Raw genomic sequence first — 5,957 nt, forward strand, 5'->3', positions numbered from 1 at the left:
CTCACGCTCGAGGCCTGCGACACGGTCACCACGCACTCCATCTTGGACGTGCGCCTCCGCAGGCTCGCTCTTCGGTGCTGTCACAACCTCGCCGGCGTCACCGTCGACGCGTCTGAACTCAGCGTCTTCGAGTACCGCGGCGCCGTCCCGGAGATCACGTTCCTGACCACGTTCGGCGCCAAGGGCTGGTTCCTCGCCATGCCGTCGCTCGCGTCGTGCACCGTCGACGTCTGCGGCGGGGAGGTCTCGTCGGAGGAGCTCGACAGGCTCACGGCGTTCCTCCAACACTTTGCGTCCGCTAAGCATCTCCGCCTCAGGTCCGCTCGCCTTGGCCCCGGAGTCGGCAGGAGCGCCCGCACGAGGCTCCCGACGTTCACGAAGCTCCGCCACCTCGAGCTGCGTGGGCACCTACCACACGACGATGACGGCGCCACCATCATCGGCACGACGAGCAGGATCCTCCGGCACGCCGCGAACCTGGAAGTGCTCTCGCTCATCTTCGAGACGGGGACAACAACCGCCGACGATGATGGGGCGGTCCGACGCGGCCGCTACCGCCACTGGAAGGAGGTGGAGCTCCTCGACGCGCACATTCTCAAGTACAACCGGTATAATGTCCTCGTCGCGCCGAGTGTCGTGATTCCTTGCTTGGCGAACCGGCTGAGAGAGATCAACCTGGTGCATTAGCAGGGCGGGAGGGTGCAGAGGACACTGGCTAAGTTCTTGCTCTGCAACGCTCCGGCCATTGACAAGCTGTGGTGCCAGTTCGCCGAGGGTCCGTTGTGGGTGCAGACAGAATTGATGCGGGAGATGAAAGGATGGGTGCTGAACAAGAAAGCCAACACCGTGTTTCGGTGATGTGTATGCGATCTACAACAAGCGTTTAGGAGCGGTTAAATCCCGATTCTAATTGGTACAATATATACAATAATACTAGATATTTTTGTGTACGTACAGTACGTATTAAATTTACACGACCATACATGTTAGTAAGTACTCCCTCCCATCTAGATACATCCGTTTGATACATATCATTTCCATATGTCCAGGCTATCCGTAAAACCTCATATCCAGACCATATATATATATATATATATGGCGAGGATACGAGGGGCTCGCGGACACGCTCGGTCAGTCTACCACGTAGGACACGGCCCACCTAGGATCATATTTTAATTTCTTTATTCTTTCTCTCTCTTCATCTCAATTAATCACATGCATGTGATTGTACATATAAAGAAGAAAATGGAGAGCATGGATGCATGCACGAACAAATAGGGGCTCAAAACGGACACGTCCAGACACTGACCGGATGCACCGTGGACGTTTGAGGGGATAATATGCCAAGTCTTGTTGTAGATGCCCTCATACATCTAATCGGATAGAGGAGGAGGAGCGCTGGCTGCAAAGAAGTCGGGGCAAGGGGAAGGGTCAATAATGGCTATGTGGTTGCTGGCTTGCCGCGACGCTAAGCAACAAGGATATTGACGGGCTTCTGGAAGGGTTTTGGCAGCGTTTGATCATGAGGATGGGATGAGATAGGCGCAAGGCCGCCATGGGATGGTTTGGGACATTAACAGCGCTCGAAGAGCTCCGCTTCGCTGCGAGGGAGCCGAGGTGGGAGGTGGAGCACAACTGCAAGGGATGGCGATACCGTCATGGGGTTGGGATACAATAATGGGGACGGGCGAGAGGACGAACATAGGAGACAACCTCGAGTCAAAACATGGGTCACCGACCAAGGGTAACTGACATTGCGTGGTGACCACCCAAACTTCATGCCAATGGCCTAGGGTGTTCTGGCTACAAGAAGAGCTGCAAAACTTGATAAGGTATGCTTCACTCACAAAAAAAGGAGAAGCACAACAATGTGTTTGATATTTGGCAAGTTATCAAGGTCATTTTCCTTTACATTCTTCTTCCTAGGCAAAATATTTTGGGATAATGCACCATGTGTCAAATTCTGAGATTAAAGGGATCAATAGACAATACACTTACTTCACAAGGTGCTATTCCAGAAAATGGAAGAGGTGCTCTGCTAAAAAATGAACTATACAACCTCAAGTCTTTGTGGATTTGGGCAATATATTACTAGGGAGAAGGTCCATGAAAATATGGGATTAGAAGGGTTGGGCGCGCTTTGATGCGCCGTGTATGCTGTTGAGTTTTCGTAATATTTTTAATCCTTTAGTTTTAGAATATAAGGTGTATTAGATTTTTTGAAAAGTCAAACCTCTTTAAGTTTGATCAAATTTATAGAAAAATATATCAATATACATATTATAAAATCACTATCATTAGATTCATCATGAAATGAAATTTTATATTTTATTTATTTAGTATTGTGGATTTCGATATTTTTGGCTTTGACTTGGTCAAAGTTAAAGAAGTTTGACTTTCCAAAAAATAATACAATTTATATTTTGGAGTCGAAGGAATATTTGGTTTGGTAACTTGGGAGATGATGAAGTGTGTTTTCGTTTATATATAATTTCGTGTTTTGATGGGCTTTTCACGGTGTGACTCTGTGTTATCTGCTAGTCAACCCATATTTATGTGGGGACAATTTCTGATGGCTGCATGTACTATATTGATGCTACAGTATCACATGTTGGGGCTTCCTTTTTCTATGCGATGAGAGGGTGCCCGGGATTGCTATGTGTTTTATAGGCCGGTTGCTATCGGTTGATTTGAAAAGTTGTTGACCCGGTCAAAATGCGAACCAAATCCAAAATTGAGCAATTAAATGGAATGGGAGAGCCCCCAAATTAGGAAGCACAGTGAATCAAAACAATTGAATAAGTGAGCTTCTTGAGAAATTGTTTTACCTAGTCAAAATCAGGTGACCCAGTTCCAAACGAGACCTCAATTGAGTGTGAGGCCTTCAAAATTAGGGATCATAGTGTAATTAATAAATTTAACATAGCAATAGAATGGTAGTTGTTCGTATTGGGCATCAAAAGTGCATTTCTGACATGTGATACCGACATGCAATATCAGGCTTTTTGTTACTCACAGTTCATGGAAGCCTCTAGTTCTTTATTTGGTTAAGGCGCCAAGCTTAATGTTTATGGATCCATCTTGGATGGTGTTGGAGGGATAGGTATGATCTTAAAGGATGCTTCTGGGGCATAATTTTGTTCGTGTAGGAACCTCTTCTCATGCAATGATGTGACTGAGTCTGAAATTCTGGCAATCAGAGAGGGTCCTTTGTTGGCTTTGCAATGGAGTGACCTCCCTACTGATGTGGAGTATGACTGCTTGGAGGCGGTTAATATGGTGAAAAGTTGAGAGCTCAACAGACCGCAGTACACCTTTCTTATTAGGGAGATCATGGAGGGCATGTCTGAACATAGTTCTTGTATTACTCATATTCATCGTACTTAGAATTCCTCTAGTCATCCATTGGCACATTTGGGTAGGTCTCAAGTCCGAACTATTGTATGGCTTGGGTCGGGCCCGGTGGTCGTTCTGAACATGGTCAAACGTGATTGTAGCCCTTGATTGAGTAATACAAGAATTATTTCACAAATAAGGACATTTCTACAAATTGGAAAATAATATTGTCCTAACTCAAAATGAAATTAATAAATTTACTTGGTGGGCAAAGATTGTTCCCACAGAGTTGCATGAATTTTTTATGTGGGCAAAATCTCTCTAGATTTTTAAGTCACAACGGTCATAACAAGAATAGTGTGTGTGTGTGTGTGTGTGTGTGTGTGTGTGTGTGTGTGTGTGTGTGTGTGTGTGTGTGTGTGATGACATCCACATATTGCTAATTTGCAAGCTAAAATAACTTGCAAAACAATCTTAAATTATGAGACGGAGGCGGTAGTCAATAATTAATGTGAAATATATTTTGCAAATTTTATGGATGCTAAAAATTATAATTACTAAGAACATTTATTATAGTCACATGAAAATGTAAACTATTTTGGCTAAATTAGGTGCTCAACATATTGTTTGACCTAATACATGGTAATCAAATAACTAATGTCAAATCACTGTTTGAACATCAACTTTAACACACCGGGGCATTTTAGACTTTCATCGCCAGCAATCGGCTCACCAACCTTGCCAAACAGAATATTTGATCTTCTCAGCCTCTACCAGCTCCAACTGCTTCTTTGCTTCCACAAGCTTCATCTATTTTTCATTCAGCCGCAACCCAACCACACACACACACACACACACACATATATAATCTTGCGTTTGCAAGTACAAGTTGCTGATAAAATACAATTATTGCCAATATGGAGCTCAACTTGTTCCCGTGTCTTATTACTAAACAGTAAGATGTAGCTAGCTAGGAGCCTCCACAGAGCTTTGAGACCCTCAGAGTATTGTTTTAATTTTTCTCTTCGTATATAACAAGCTAGAACCCAAAGATTGCGCAAGAATAACCCTCTCTTCCGCGAAAAAAAAATGCAGCTAGCTCAAACCCAAAGATTGCACAAGAACACCTTACAGCAACGTATCATCATATGCATGATTTCGCCTCTCAAGGGGCAAGACTACGAAGCTCGTCCTCCTGTCATTGGCCGAGTTAGCAAGCCATCTTTCAATATTGCAGTTTATGTGATCGCGCATCTTCCCGTTACCACCGTCAATTTGCATTTCTTCAAGAACCATGGCATTTTGGGCAAAGAATTTGATCAACTTTACTCCAAAGTTACTATGGGTCTTCTCCAGCCTGAATTGCAAGCCTACACGTCTTAAGCTCCTCTGCAAGCAGGGGAAAACACGCCCGCTTAACGCAGGGAGGTCGGATAAATGATCGTATGTATCACCATCGTCATAATCTTGTCCCACTGGCTCTGATCCGCGGTTCTCGAAAGCATGGATCGACTTGTCCAGATCGTGCTGACATTTCCTCTCCATGGGGCACGTCCCGGGGTGATAATGTGCATCGAAATAGCTCCACACCGTGGAAAGGTTGATCCGGAGGTCACGGAGCACGGGACAACACAAGAGCAGGTTCGCGATCGCCACGGCTGCGGTCTTTCCCTTGCGACCGTTCATTCCTTCCATCTCGAGGCACTCGAGGTTGCGAAAGGAGCAGAGGAGCTTGGTCCGGCTTGCGGCGGCGACCACGGCGATGTCGTCAAGCGAGCTCACCCTCAGCTTCAGCTCCTTGGCATTGCTGAAGCTCCGAGCAAATCGCCAGAAGGTGACGAGGTCGCGGCGTGCATCCTCGTCGCTCATACTGATACGTTCACGGATAATGTGTAGGTCTGCACGTGCCAAAGCCGTCGCCTGCGAAGTGAGAGAGACCTGCCGGAGAGCTCCCTTGTAGGTGAAGCGCCGCAGCCTCGGCGCATCGATCTCCACAGCGGCGGTGCCGGACCAGAATTCTCCCTTGGTCAAGTCACATCTATCCAGCACCAGCGCGGTGGCTGCGGGGCAGTGGATGCGGATGACGATCAGGTCTGTCGCGTTTGTTGCTGGTGAAGCAGTTTTTCCCAGGACCACGACAGACTCGAGGTATATTGTGGCGAGCGCCGGCGCCGCGTCGATGACGGCCTGGAGCTGTTCATTTGTCATGTTGCAGAGGCTGAGCCGCAGCGACTCTAGCCGCGGGAACGCGACGCCGGCCGACGGCTCGAGGCCGCCGCAGCTGGTGAGGTCCAGCACGCGGAGCGTCTCCGACGGCAGAGAGAGGAAGCTGAGCTCCTCGAAGTCTGTGTTCAGCGTCAGCCTCGTCCCCTGGAGGCGGGTCAAACGCATGAGGTCGCCGGAGCCGGAGTCTCCGCTGCTGATCCGCAGCTCCTCAACGTGGCGCGCCGCCGGGAGGGAGAGTAAGTCGGCGAGCACGTCGATGTGGCCACGGTTATTGTCCTGGTACAGGAACCTCCTGTTGCGGGCGGCCCTCGACGCAGAAGCTGAGCCTTGTGACGGGGCTGCCGGCGGCGGCGGCGGCTTCAAGGGCCAACCTGGCACCGGAGACGAAGGCATCG

This window comes from Triticum aestivum, chromosome 7D (assembly GCF_018294505.1).
Source record: "Triticum aestivum cultivar Chinese Spring chromosome 7D, IWGSC CS RefSeq v2.1, whole genome shotgun sequence".
Lineage (NCBI taxonomy): Eukaryota > Viridiplantae > Streptophyta > Magnoliopsida > Poales > Poaceae > Triticum > Triticum aestivum.